Raw genomic sequence first — 15,228 nt, 5'->3', positions numbered from 1 at the left:
CCTCTTCACCGTCGGCCCCATCGGCGGCTCAACCGCTTCTCCAACGCGTCGAACAAAACCCCTGATTGTTCAAAGTGCGCGTGTTTCAGTTGCTCATCGCCAGATTACCGGAAACAAACAGGAGCAAACAATGGGTGTCTGACCATTTTTAACCGACTGACACCTTTTTTGTGAAACAAGGTTTTGTGTCTTTGGCGTCTTTACCCAGCAGGCCATCGAGTACTGAGCTGAGACCACTGACACGTTATCACTGGATCACTCTGCCGGTGTGAGCTTTCCTTCAACCCATGACGATGGTACACATTAAACTACTGCTAACCTACTGCAGTATCTGCGCGAGCACAACATGCGGGACCCTCAGCAGGACGCCCTTTTTATTGCTCGTAATATGGGCTAAAATCATTTGTTTAACAGCATTTGAAAACCTCCTCGGCTTCTAGCAGGCAGGATGGGGGCTGAGACTTGGCCTGTGTTAAAACAGCAATGTGGGCCCAAGGTGCCATTAGTGGCTGTGGAGCAGCTGGAAGTGATTCCAAAAACATGGCGAGGAGGAGGCTGTTTAAAACCACATGGCTTCAGCGGGGTTTTCACACTGTTCTTGGCAATTTACAACTAATGGCTTCACGCAGCCTCTGCGTGACTTTGTGTAGGACATGAAAAAAGACAACGACGATGACTGAAATAAAGCGTGCGGGCTCGAGCGCACGCGGCAGCGTGGCTACCGTATCATAGGTGTTAATGGGCACGCGGAGGGTATGTAATCCCTCATGGAGAGTCAAGGAAGGCCATCTGCTTCCTGCCTCTGACCCGACCACGGCCTTCTCTGGCTTTGTCTTATTGTAGCTGAGGCACAGGCCTGACTTCTCATCCTTTCTACTGTCCTTCAGTATGTAACATCTGATAAAAGCTTGCAAAGTAACACCTAATTACACGGGGTACTTGACATATTTGTATATTTTTGCATATATTAGATAAACCAGCTCGAGTTGATGGCGGATGGGTTTGCTTATTGTGAGGGATGAGACAGACGCGTCTCAGCACGGAATGGGATTCTTATCAATAATCTCACACTCTTGTGCCAGTGGAAAGTACCTGAGCAGGCTCATTTCCATTCTTTTGTGCTCGGCTGTCTCCCGTCGTACAGTAGAGTCGATGGACACGTCTGTTTAAAAAGCCCACCTGAATAAACGCCCTGTGCTATCTACCGTAATTATGGGATTATCCCTCTGGAATTCTTACTAACGCAGCAGAACACACACACACACACACACACACACACACACACACACACACACACACACACACACACACACACACACACACACACACACAGAGTTTTATAAGGAATTTCTAACATGTTGTAACAGTAAACGGGCAACATAAAAATAATAATAGTCCTAAAACAGTTTATTGTTGTGAAGTGCTTTAAATTAGGCAGCATCTTGTTTTCCCTGTTTAAAAAAAGTCTGCAAACTACAGTTTATGAAATGTCAAATGATTTTGGACTCATCCTCTGACTTGCTATGCACAACCTCTCAATGCACCCCACCCTGCTGGTCACAACTAAATGAATTAGTGTTAAATTCACCAGATCTAATAGGCTATGAGTAAGATTCATTCTATCTGATTTGCAATGTTGTTATCCAATCTGAAACAAGAATATGTTGCTCTCAGTTTGGCCCAGCGTGCAAACAGACTCCCACTGTAGGCTGTAATAAGGGGCGGCGTGATGTCAACCTAATCAGCTTGTTGTTTCCATCTCTTTTAAACTAAACGGCCCTAATAGCACATAAACGTATCCTGTTTTGTTAATAGCTGACTCGGCTTTTTCATCTGCAGGTCCGAGAATTTGTTCGATATCTCTGCGATGTCTATCTCGACCGGTTGCAGTCCATTTGCACAAGGTTACTGCGGCTGAGGCTTCGGAGTTGCACGTTTTAAACATTGTTCTCTGTGAATCAAGAGCTCAAACCGCGCCAGCAACTGTGACACCTACAACCACTATCTGATCTAAGATCCCAAACACTTCAGGGATTTCAACCTAGGACCTTAGGCCTTTTAATTCCCAACGGATCACTCTGGATTACTTATTGAGGGGACAATAAAGTTATTATGTGTATCATTTGCCAGATATGCATGAGAGCACACATGCCCACACATGTACAGTACAAGTACATGCCCAACCCAAGCACACATACAGTATATATGTAGAGCCATTTCTGGTTCATTTATTTCAGTCCCAGGACCACTGTGAACTGTTATTTTCCTTTGAGCCTTTAAGGCTAAGGCTCTGTGTGTTTCTGTAGGGGTGATTCTCAGGTGGGCTCAGAACCAATGACTTTCTGTATGAAAGCACTTTACTGTAGGAACTCAACCAGAGGAAAAAATAACTTTGAACCAAACTTTTCTCAAACGATATCAGGATTTTTGTACTTTTCGAGCCACGAGCTGCCATAATGACCCCGTCGCATCATTTTGAAGGATGCTGCTGGTGTGAAGCTCGTCCTCAGAGGACCGAGCTCCAACCAGAGCGTATATTTCTCCCTCAGAAACGACATGCTGATTTACATTTATGGACCATAGCAGTCTTACTGTATACAATCCCACTGCATCACTAAAAAGCACAAGTCTCCTCCAAATGTGCAAATCTCTACTCAATGCTTTTATTGTGTCCTTGGCAGCACATATGAGAGAGAAAAGGACATATATTCTGAAACAACACCTCAAAGCTTTGAATATTATTATTTTGAAATTTACTTTTCCATCAAATTTCATAGCAATAGTCATTTATTGTATGTATGTCATATACAGTAGATAGATTTTAAAAGCAATGTTGGATATATTAGAGTTCTTTCAAGAAAATACATTTTACAAAAATGCTCATTGATTAATATTGTGCCAGTCAGCACAAGTTAAATACTATGACTCAAATTACAATATTATTAGTAGTATTATTTCATTTTGACATTTTGAACCTAAATATTTTTAAGAAAGTCAAATAGGTTTTCTCTACATTATGTTTTGTTTCTTTCGAATGGTGTCCTCCTAATAAAGACATTTCTTGCTCCTGGTTTTCCTACACTGATGTTGTGGCACATTTATGAATATGAATGTAAAACGAACGAACTAGTTACTTTATCGGTCCAAAAATAAGAGGGTGAGACACTTGTCTTTCATGCTGGCAGTTTACCTGCGTTGACCGGTGTCTCCAACACCTGGGGATGATGGGGATATTTACAGAGCGTGTGGGGTGGATAAAGTGAGACGGGAGGGTGGCCACGTCCCCTGGCTCCTTCCTCCGACACGCATGTGCAAGACCGTCTGTATTTTTAACATGCGATGTGTTTGGGGGAGCGTATGAGCGTCCAAATATTTTCCTAACTGATTTTCTGTCAGCAGCTTTCCCCAAATTATGCATCTGATTCATTCTGTCATGGATGAAAAGGTCCTTTCACTATAAGAGCAGCCTGGCCCTGAACAAGCTGAACTCCAGCCGAGAGGCTTTACTTTACTGTTGCTCTAAAATGTTACTGATTCTTATGCAATATTGGACAGTTTCTGAAGTGGATGATCTTAGTGCCAAAAAAAGTGAACTTTAGCCCATGTAACCCCCCTTACACACACACACACACACACACACACACACACACACACACACACACACACACACACACACACACACACACACACACACACACACACACACACACACAGTCTCTGTATTCCCAGTTTCGTGCATATTGTTGTTTCTAAGCAGGACTCTATTTAAGCTTAAATATATTCAGCTGCATGAAAAAAACATATGTGCAAGCTGTAAATACGACAATCAGAGAAGTGCTTTATGGGTGTGTGAAATGCACGAGCCAGGCAGCGAGATGTATTTCACTTTAATTTCCTCCACAGACAACGGCCCTCTGCAGCAGCTGCAGCGCTGGCAAGTCACACACGAGGATGTTATTGCTCCGCTTTCACATTCTGATGCAGTACAAAATAAGAAAAACAGGGAGAGTATCTTGGCACGGTGGATGAAATTTATGGCACTTTAACAGATATTTTTACTTGTAACATTATATCTTACAAGTGCTTGTGTTTATCATTTACTGTACTGTAAAAACAAAACGTCTGGTTTTCCGAGTAATATAAATTTCCCCCTAAGAAAAATAGAAAATTTAAATTGATAAAATAATTTAAATTAAGGCCTGACTATTCTAACCTATATGATACAAGTCACATGGGAGCCTGACTTTGATTTGATTATTAATAAAACTTTCAGAAGGTTCAGTTTCTCTGTTAGACAAATATAGGAAGGATCATACTCCTCCTGTATTGATGTGTAGTAGCCTGTTGGTTTGTTTACTTTAAGTGAAATCCTAAAATATCCTATGTTCAGAGTGGTCCTTGAATGGATCGTTGATCGTTTTCCTATTTGTAACTGGGCCAGACAGGTGTCAATCTTTAAAGTTGGCCAATTAGTCACCCTGAGACGTTTACCTGAAAAGAGGCGGGACGAGAACAGAGAAAAAAGTACAGGAAAAAAGTGTAAATACTCATAGTTATTATGTTACGTATTTTATTGTTTGTGGCCACGTAAAAGATATTAAGAACACTCTAAATGGAAACGCAAGTAAACGCACATGTTTTAGGGTCTTTTCATTTAAACTTGGCTCAGTTTGTGAGCTACTTAGCGTGCTAGCTAGTTGGGAGCTAAATGCTAGCGCAACGACAGACTGTTACAGGTGGACAGTGGAAACATACATGTTGCAGTTTCTGACTGAATTAGGTCGTTTTATTCAAAGCGCACAATTACGATATGTGCATTCATACTTTGGATAGAAGATGCTTATTTCTTTTCATATGTTTATTTTATTTATAGTGTGTTTCGGCGGCCGCAGCTCAAACGGTTTGAAAGCGGTGGCTAACAGCGTTCTGGACCCCAAAAAGCTGTGAGTAAACTGGATTAAATTAGGTCTATGCTCAACAAAGATTTCCTGTGAATATTGTTTAGTTCGAGGTTATTTATGTGTGATACGTCCTGCTAAAATACCAATTGTATTGAGTGGGTGGGCTTCGTCTACTGGGCACAATTGCTTCTTTTCTCCTTTGCAACTTCACCTGAATTTCCCACCGAGTTGTTCACAAGCAGCAGGACACAAATGACATATTGTTTTTGCCCTTGAGAACATTTTTTACAAGCATTATTCAGCAAACCTGGCAACCTGTTTTTTTTTTCAATGAAAAGAAGTGTTTAGTAAATAGGTGTAAGTAAAAAGATCAGCGTACGTTTAAAGCGGGGGCACACGTTTTACCAGTCATCTAGGATTATTAGCCAGGACATTCAGTAGTGAATGTAGCAATTAACACCCGGTGGAGTGGTGTTGTCAATGTTATGAGGTGAGTGACATGAGGCAGACCATGACTTTAACAGGTGGAAGCAAAGGTCAAGGGGGGAGCAGGTTTCTGGAACAGGCCATTATCAAACATGCAGAGTGGGAAAGGAAATTGAATTTCCTCACTGGCCACTGTTAAACCTGTATTAGCTACTTACACAGTAGCTAAAAACGACCAGGCTATCAGGGTGGGTTCGAGTGGAGGAGCTGCACTGCTTCATATTGGGGCACTCCCGAAGTCTGTGGCAGTTTCCACCGATAATTACCAAAAAACAGGACATTGGCGAACTTTGCAGGGCCTCCATTTGTGTAATTCGGGTCAGAAAAGTCCAAAATGTGGAATTAGTCTTGGTCTCACAGCTCTCTCGAGACCTGTATGGCGCTTTTGTCCAGTATGTAAGCTGTGGTCCTGCCCTGCATGTCTAGACAGAGGAAAAGGGAGAAATATCCGCCAGCGTGTACTGTAAAAGGGCTCATTCTGAGAGGAGGGAGTTTAATTACTTTTCCCTTGCAGATAACCTCTTATTAAGTCTGACATTTACACTTTACTGCCAAAAAATTAAATACAGGACATACTAAAAATATATCATTTTGTGGAAAATACAACAATTGTGGGCTGGTTTTGATTTATGTTAGACGTTTGTCGACATGCCGTAGCAACGGTGTACACCGAGTGTGACTAAGGTTGCTTGTTTGGAACAGGACAGCGAATGTGTCATCAAAACATGGCGGTTTGCTAAATGTTTTTAATAATAACAATTTGAAAAAAAGCTGTTGAAACCTCACATTGTGCTTATATGACTATTGAGTTATTTATTTTTAAGTAAATATTTCCATTCATTTCATAGAGCAGAAATTCATCTCTGTCATGGTATGGACATAATCTGTGCATCAGTAATGTGCCTGTGTTTCATTGAAGGTAAATTAATGCTATATGGCACATGTTGAAGCTTCTGTTAGTTGAGTGATCTGGTTGTGTGGCTTGAGAATATTGTCGGAAGACAAATTAAATAAGAATAAGTTGTAAAAATCAGGTGAAAGACTGTTTATTCATCGTGTCAGTAACATACAGGTCACTCAGCCAATCCAGACAGATAGATTTCACTAATTACAGCATTTCGGGTGACTGACAGACTGAACAGGCCTTGTCTCGCTTCCTCCCTCCATCTCACTGGCTACTGAGCATCTCCTGTCACCAGGCCTTGCAGTGTTAAACCACCGGCTCGGCCAAGGCGTCACGACTGGCAGCGGAGAAAAAATAAACAGCCTCGGATTATGATAATTGGTTGGTCAGCTCCAGCTTGAGTGCAGGACTGAAAACATGCTCAATTAATCAAGTGTTCTGCCGAAACCTTTTATACCGAGCACAACAATAACGTCTTAACAGATGGGAATCATTTTCTTTAATTAAAAACAGAAATAAATACGGCCTTATGACAACAAAAGGAAGCTGGTTGTTATACACTCAACCGTACCTAGATTTTTCTAGCTAAGCCACACGCACAATTTGTGTGATTTTAGGCCCGTTGCAGCACAATTGTTTTATTTGAATTCTGAGGTGTGTGTGTGTGTGTGTGTATGTAAATGTATTTGTATGTGTATGCAGCTTTTCTTGATACAAATATTTCTCTTGCAGATGAGCAATACGTTTGTTTGCACATACTGATACATAAAACACCCTGTTTCTGAATGTAACACAGGCTGAGGAGGAGCATTAGCACTGTACAGTACTAGAACTTGTGGGCTGTTACGTTATAATGAAAGTTATTTTTTTGGATCATTATGATTGAGCATTATGTTCACTTTGTCACAACTTTTTGGCTTTGCCTGAATTTGTTTTCAGTTTGTGAACATTAGTCGCTATAGCTACAAGCCAGGGACACTCTGCCAATCAACATTTCTCCTCCTCCTTCTAACAACCGTTCGCCTCTTGTGGTCCAATAAAAAAAGAGCCACGGAAATCCCACTTTTCAGACTGGGGAAGCTTGTTTGAAAGGGTTTCTCTCACTGAACCTATTTCTCTTCAGACTGACCTGGACCTGCTGGTTCTTGGCTGCTTTAGAGTGGACTTTGGGAGGAGACAGACTGTAATCTCAGCCTTAATCCATTTTAATCAACAATAACACTCTACCTCCAGTCCCAAGGTGGGGCTGCACTGGCTTTCTGAGCCCCAGATTTACATCTCAGTGAGGCAAACCTGAAATATGGCTTTGATTTATTCAGGTTTTATTTGGCACAACTCTACTGAGTCACAGATCACATAGCACAGCCCTTTTTCCCCAGGCATTCATAGATGTTTTTTTTTTAACTGTACTTAATTGCAAAAAGTAGGTTGGTGCAGCAAAAGCAGTTCAGCTATCACTGTTTTCTGTGTAACCTTTTTAAACAATCCTAAATAAATAAATTACGATAACAGAATCAATAATCAAACCGATTTTGGACTTTGTGTACTGTACGGTAATGGATTTCAATCAGTCCATGATATTATTGTATGGTAATGCTTTACATGCATAAAGTCCCTAAAATTTGGGTAAAATGGATATAATTCAAGAACTGACACATGTATTCTATTTTTAAGAACAGACACAGCATGGGTCTCTCAATAGAGTAAACTGTTCTTGCTGAGGTTGTATTCTTCCCCATTACACCCCTGTTAAAGGTCCCAGCAAACCCTGACAAATACCCTCTTTGTTCTGCACGTCTCCTAAGTGATTGGATGTGTTAATATCACTTGCTTGACTGGACGTGATAAGTCCTAGTAGTGTCCAGCAGAAAGCTCTGCCTGCATCCACATCTGTCCACTGGCTATGAATTGACCCCTTTGTCTGTCCCCGCAGATCCAAATCATCAAGACCAATGCTGTGCCTCTTGTGCACTGTCACCATGGGAACAGGGATAGTGGCTGCCAGCAGTTTGCTGTTTGCTTTGGCTGGAAATCAAAGTGCGACTGGGGGTGGGGATGGATATGGTGAAGTGGGAGATGATGTGGCCTGACGTGGGATGGTAGAGGTGATACCGCGTCTTGAAGTACAGCCTGGCTTTGTCCCACAAGCAGGAAGCCACCGTACAGTGGACCTCTCTGAGGAAAGGGATCGAGTTTTCTTGACGACCTTCGGCTTGTCATCAGACTAATAGGTGGCTCCTGATCCTGACAGCGTCCCCGTGTGTCACAGCGTATAACACCGCCCCACCCCCTGCGAGCCTTAGCGTGCCCCTTCTTAGTAAAATTGTTTACTTTGGCGCACATGGCTGTAACCCTGGAAAAAAGTTCCTATAGGCTGTTTTAAATGTGACAATATCAACCACCTCCGAAAAATCAATAAAGCGGCTGTTCACAGCTCCTAGGCTTTAGAAGATTGTGTTACATGAGCATAGCATGATCGTGTTGCAAATGACAGAAATGCTTTTGTTGTTGAGCTAATCATATGTGGAGCAGCTAAAAGCAAACAGCCTATTATGCACTGTAAAAACCACACTGTTGCTCTTTAACTCACCACAGTATCACAGGAGAATTTATTACGGCGCTCAGGTCCTTAATGTGCCCAGTCATCTGGTGTTCAAAATGAATTTCTATTTACCACCGGTTTCATTGTACAAATAAAGTTATCATGACTTGTAATTTTTGCGGTTGCAATTTCATATTCGATGGACAAGGCCATTCATCAATGTCAGAATCACAACTCGCCGAGAACTCCTTCGCAGAAAGAAATCCCTGTTTTGACAGGCAGCCACAGCTGAGGCTGGGACAGGCACCGTAGGGGGTCTTCTGGCTTACAGAACTTCGATGGCCCCAGGCCCTCTCACATTCAGGTGTAAAACCTGTCGGGCCCGCACAGCCAGGCTAGCGCTGCTTTGGAGCTCGCAGCGCCACACTGTCTGCTGCAGCCCCCTAGCCGGCCCAGCTGCTGCTAAAATAGGAGCAACCTCACACCAAGATGCCTTCACAGCTAGCATATAAAATCTGAATATTTAAAGGATTTGCAGCTCATCCATCATTTATTCATGCTGAACAAACCTGACTTGGCTTTTTTTTTTTGCTATGTGCAATAGCTCTGCTTGAAGCTGTGCATTGAATTAAATATATTTGGTGGGAGAAGTCGGTCATGATGATGATGATGGTTTGAGTAATCTAAAAGTCTGTTCAAAAGTGTTTTGTTCACATAGTTGAGATCTTTTTCTATAGGGTAGAGGGGAAGCAGTTTTACAGGCCCAGTATCCCTGATGATCAATAGATGATTCCCTGGACCATTCACTTCTGTTTCCTGTTAGGCAACACGGGGAATATCAAAACACACATGTTCCTTCAGCTCTCTTCATTCCTTGTCTGGGAATGACCCCCTGAGGATAAAACCTTGAGTTCTCTTGAGTGCTCTTCTCTTCCTGCTATTTGCAGGTCAAAGGCGATGGCCTGCTGCAGAGGTGTTTCCCACTGCAGGATTCACACTGCAGCCTCCATGATGGCAGACCAGTAGCGACATCTGTGCGTCAGAAGACGCCAAACTGCTTTCTGTCTTGTGGGGACGGGTTCATGCACACAGCGGAGGGTGGTTTCCTTATTTTAGTAAACACAATCCTCAAACAAACGGGCTGAGACACATACAGTATAGAAAAAGTATCCGTTGACCCCAGGAGGAAATAGGTACATTTGAAAAGAGGCCAGATTGGAGGTCAGATAGTGAGATCTAGCTATCTATCAGCCCTTATCAGAGGGTCCAGCATGCAAAGCAGATGAGTTCCTCTTGACAGTCTGTATGTGTTAAGTAAGTCACATTCTTTGAAAAGGCCTTTGGATAGAATGTTTGACAGATGAAATCAATCTGAAATGAAACCTTTCAGAATATTCTGAATAAGGAGAAGTTGACTGGATCTCAAGGCGTTTTTCTTTGGCCTCATTAGTGTCACCATTAATTTCCCCTAAAAAAAACTGAGCTCCGGTCTCCTTGAGGGACCCGTGTACCATGGAAGCGGATCTGTCAAGCGGGGTGATTATGATGGGAGCCTTTTGACACGTGTGTACCTTTACAGTGGCGGGGCATGCATAATGCATGTGGCTTTAACCAAACATCCAGCACCTGACTCGACTGGGGTGTTATCTGCCGTGTGATTTGGGCTCTCTTCCTGAGTGGGATGGTATATCAAATTCCTGGAGGCCCCGCTTCCTTTAGTGCTCAGAAGCAGCAAGCATGCATACAGTGAAACGCTCAGACTGTCGTGCAGAGCATTTCCCATCGGATCAAGACCCAGATTTTGTGTTGCAGTGTCTACATTTTGAGGTTTTACTGAAGTATTAATTAAGGACCAGTGTTTGTTTTTGTGCATTGGAAGGATTGCTAGTAGTGTGACTTGGCACTAACAATTGATGAAGGAAAAGGGATTTTCAGCTCCACAATTGTCCGTCTTGTAGTCATAACAGGTCCATCTCTAGTCTCTTCCCTTCGTCCCAGTGAAGACTGTGTGGGCTAACTCCGTGACGTCTGGCATATTAGTCTATCTGCAGTTTCAGATTGGGTCACAAGCACAAACACAGATACTGGCTTTTTGTTAGGAATAGTAACAAAAACTTAATAACCCCCCTAAATTTTTTGCCACTCTAAGATTTATGGGAAATGTTGCACAAAAAAGGACAGACAAAAAAGCAAAACAACTGCCGGTACCAGCTGAATGGCGTCTCTCGTACTTTCTTGATTTCATACTTGAAAAGTGTGACTATAGCAAACTGGGTATACAGCCAGAGGTCTGTCACCAGGACCTCTTATAAAATCAGGTTAGGTCCACAGTTAGCATGATTACAGTAGGAGTTTTCTAAGCTTCAGCTGAAAGGGAATCGTACCCAAGGTGCCTTCTAGGGTCCATTTGATCGACTTTTACGCTCCGTGTACATTATATGACTGCTTTGTGGTTTCAGCCTACCGCGGGCCTCCCCTGAAAATGAACCCCTGACTGTGAGGACCCAGCTTATATCTGTGTGTTTATACCTGTCAGAAAACAGCCAGGGTCAGGCTCCTCCGCTGATTCATGAGCGTAGCCATCCATCTAGCCTGCACCAGTCCACAGGGCGTGTGGATCTCAAGATAATTGATCTGTGTTGCAAATACTTTACATTTCTACAGCAAGATCACAGCCTGTGCTGCGATTTATAAAAAGCTCCTGAAGCCACAGTATTGTCATCCTAATTTCCTGATTCTATTGGTTGTATTCATTTTTACTAATCAGCATAAATTGCTAATCATTATTAATAGTAAGAAGTTAGGCAAGTGACTCTAAATAAAAAATGAAATATTGTGTAACACAGTAAGTGTGGCAGGGTGAGAGTCTGTGAAGTGCTCGGCTGGGATGGTTTCTCCTCTCATTTACAGTAGACTGTGTGAGACTGTGCAGAGCGCATGTCCAGGACTGCTGCTGCTTGTTTATTATGGAGCAGCCGCAGCAATAGACAAGAGCAAGAGCAGCAGCCGTGAGCGGTCCCCTCGGGGACCGGGCCTGGGGGCCAGCACAGTGTCTGACTGAAGCATAAACACAGGGGAACTCCAAAGCCACAGGGCTGCACCGCTGCCAAACAACGCCCACCATGCTCACCACCATCACACCCGTTGCTTCAGGACCATTCAAAAACCCACTTTCCCACTAACAGTTTGTTTTAGAAGCTAGCGTTGTGGGCAGCGGAAACCTGATGCCCATATGTTATGATTTTGAAGTCGTATACTAATTAAGCATAGCGTGAACTGTGCAGTTTTGGCCCTGATGAAACACTGAGCAAAGTGTCCATTCAGGCCTTACATCAGCAGCAGCAGTCCTCATTTATCGCTATACTCTCTCCAACCATGCCAATGAACACAAAGCAGTCAATATGTCTCATATTCTGTCTTTGGGCAGTGATGTTTACGCATTTAAATATTGTTTGACCTTAAAACTGAATGGAGGAAGCAATCTGTAGTGGCCCCTGGAGCTGCTGATATGGTAACAGTTGGGCTGTTGGAACAGTCTTATCATTGTAAACAGTTCCTGTGGCATTGCTGTAGCTTGTGGCTGTGTGTGTGTGGGTGTGGGTGGACAGTCAGAAGTCTGCGACCTGGCTTTATTTAGATCAGTGTTTCCAGGTTTGAGCACTGCACTAGCTCAGACAGCGTTTCAACACGGCAGAGCCTGTCTCTGCTGCAGTCCGGCCGGCTTCCACCCCCTCCTTCCCCTGTCGCTTCCGGAAAAGAGAATGAGAGATGTCTCAGCTGCAGTGGGATCAAAAGGAAAGGAAAAAGAGAAACGGAAGAGCTTTGACAGTTCCTGACCTACTCGTGTGGAATCACTTCAAAGACAGATCTGCACCGAAAGAAAAAGTCTTGGAGGTTTACTTTTTGACCTCCTGCTCTGATTGAGCATCTTTGAACAATATGCCTTCATCTGTTTCTGACCAGTGTTTGACCACAGTTTAGTTTCACTATTGTTTAGTTCAGAAACCGTACCTGGGAGTCCTGTCATATGTTTGGACGTTCTGAATATTCCTCTCCTCCTTTGGTGGCCTACTCATGCTTTAACAAAAGCAGAGGGCTCATTGACTCTAAGATACATAAACTGGTGGTGGAATGTGTCTCGTGATGTGGTGGGTTTTCTACGGAGAGCGAGCAGCCTGAGAGGTGTCATGTTATTTAATTACATTCAGCCTGCAACTCCAGTCCACGCGGTGGGCCTCCTTTTGCCTGCATCTAGTTTAATATGGTTAACTTTGCTAACAAAATATGAACATGAGCTTTTGTTTGCATAGTTTTAATTAGCCCTTAATTAATATTGTCATCTCAAGACCAGGCCTCAAATCAGGCTGGCAAATTAAGGAGACAGTGTATGTGGAATGCGGCTCCATTTCAACACAAACTGAAGCAAGAGACAGTGGAGAGTGAAGGTGAAATCCTCCCATTATGAAAACAGAATGAAATCGATCCCGGCCTCATGTGCGCTTTTGCTAACATGACAAGACAACATCTGTTTTCGTAGGCGCTCCGGGCTCAGCCTCCAGACGAAATTATGTTTTATTAGGGAACTAATATTTCCTCCTCAGTGGTGTTCAAGATGGAGGTAGTTTTGTGTTGCTGAAATGTGAAACAATACACGTTGAGATTGAGCGGTGCCTTGACGATGTCCTTGTCCTCGTCATTATGGAATTTACGGAAAGCTGAAACTATATCCTACTGGGGGGACATCAATATTTGCTTGTTGGATCGTACCTTTTGCAATTATCTCATCTCGATTTGGGAGAATGAGGACACGTACGCATGCACCCTGGAGCAGGGGTGGAAAAGAAGGACAGCGCAAACTTCTGTAAATGTCATGTGTTTGGGTCAGCGGCGTCTCGCTGCCACCTCACATTCTCATTTCCAGACACACAAAACCAGAGGTAGTCTCCAGGGCTGAGTGAACACCACATGAAGGCCGTCTTTGTCCTGTGTGGCAGTGGTACTGTAGCCCGCTAACACTGCAGCCCTGGCCTGCGAACAGCAGCGTGTCACCAGAGAGGTGTCAGCGCAAACATGCTGGCCTTTTTTTTTTTTTTTTTTAACCTCTGTGTTTGTATTTTCTCGCTTGCGGGTGTGTGCGCTGCTCCTTGTTTGTGTTGACTCTGCGTGGACGTGGATTGTAAGCGCTTTGCCTCTGTCCGTGTCCTGTGTGTGTGTGTGTGGTTATGGGCTTGCCCTGCTATTAGCTCACAGAAAGGCAAGGTGCTATTGTATTTATGAAGAGAGCATGACACCCTCTGCCACTGCCACTCTCCCCACCTGAAGGTATAAACAGCTCCTAATCATTCACTCTGCTGACACTATATGAACAGAGACATTGCTTTCTCCAGGCCAAGCGGTTTGCATTTATATGGTTACAAGTATATAGAAGATCGAGACTGTGTATTTGTTTGGCAAATTGTGCCGCACATGTACACGTACGTTGCAACACACGGCAGCAAACGGTATTTGCTAAAGGAATCATTATTTGCTAAGGTGTATGTTGTCTTAGTGCTTTTATGGCTTCGGCCCCGCTGGTGTTGTGCCTCTATAAAACTGTCAGTGTCACTGTAATCCTGTGAAAATGTGCTGGTTTAAATCCCTCTTAAGCCAACAGACCTGTGTTTCTGTGGACCTTTGCAGCTCATGTGAACCGCCACCTAGCAGGGTCACGTAAATGCTGTGGGCCTGTAAACACCTTGTTTATCAGAGATGCTTTAATACATGCGATGCTCACATGTATTTATTGTAGGCAGATGGCTCAAAGATGCAAATAATCATAACCAATGGCTGTCAGGAGCTACACTATCTGCCTGTATAATACTTTGTTTTGCTGCTTATAATAGACACTGTCTGTGTACATTGTAGTGCCCATGTCCCATGTTGGCAGCTAGACATGTGGCTGGTGGGAACCTCTTTTTCCAGAAGTCACATGACATGTTTCCAGACTACGACCAATGCCAAACCAAACTGCCAACGCACATACAGTCTATGAAGTACATGCAGCTGGTTCACATCCAACACAGTCTGGGAAAGGATCCACCAGTGGTGGTGTGGGTCTGACGGTGTGTGTGTGTGGTTGGTGTAGCCGGTGTGTGCGTCCTCATAATGAGCACGTGGGTAGAGTAACTTGCCAACTTCCAGTGCTTCTTTCCACCGGCCCAGCTTGCTCGAGTGCAGTACACGAGCTCCGTCTGAGCCGGGCCAAGTAGCTGCTTGCCCTCCTGTCCTGCAGCCTCTGCGCCAGCACACGCAGACAGGCACACTCCACCTCTTAGAAAAACTAGAGGCCAGATACCACAGCACACCTTGTTCTCAGTACATAGTCATGTACCACAGTGTGCTGGAATCTTGGGGTA

At 43.6% G+C, this 15,228-nt stretch overlaps 1 protein-coding gene and 1 long non-coding RNA gene across 4 annotated transcripts in view; one reads left to right on the top strand and one right to left on the bottom strand.

Moving 5' to 3' along the window:
- Positions 1–15,228, bottom strand: part of LOC114860517 (galectin-3-binding protein A-like) — a 206,947-nt gene that overhangs the window by 125,703 nt on the left and 66,016 nt on the right. The gene's annotated exons all lie outside the window — the stretch shown is intronic.
- LOC114860561 (uncharacterized) overlaps positions 4,443–15,228 on the top strand; it is a 56,205-nt gene continuing 45,419 nt past the window's right edge. Inside the window, exons 1-3 of one of the 3 annotated variants that reach the window (XR_008695381.1) lie at positions 4,443–4,539; positions 4,874–4,943; positions 8,225–9,006. This is a non-coding gene — a long non-coding RNA (uncharacterized LOC114860561). The other 2 variants (XR_003786632.3, XR_008695380.1) reach the window with 2 other exon arrangements.

The sequence above is a fragment of the Betta splendens genome, chromosome 8, assembly GCF_900634795.4.
Source record: "Betta splendens chromosome 8, fBetSpl5.4, whole genome shotgun sequence".
Taxonomy (NCBI): Eukaryota; Metazoa; Chordata; class Actinopteri; order Anabantiformes; family Osphronemidae; genus Betta; species Betta splendens.
The sequence above is the reverse complement of the archived record's forward strand: the minus strand, read 5'-3'. Positions and strand labels throughout refer to the sequence as shown.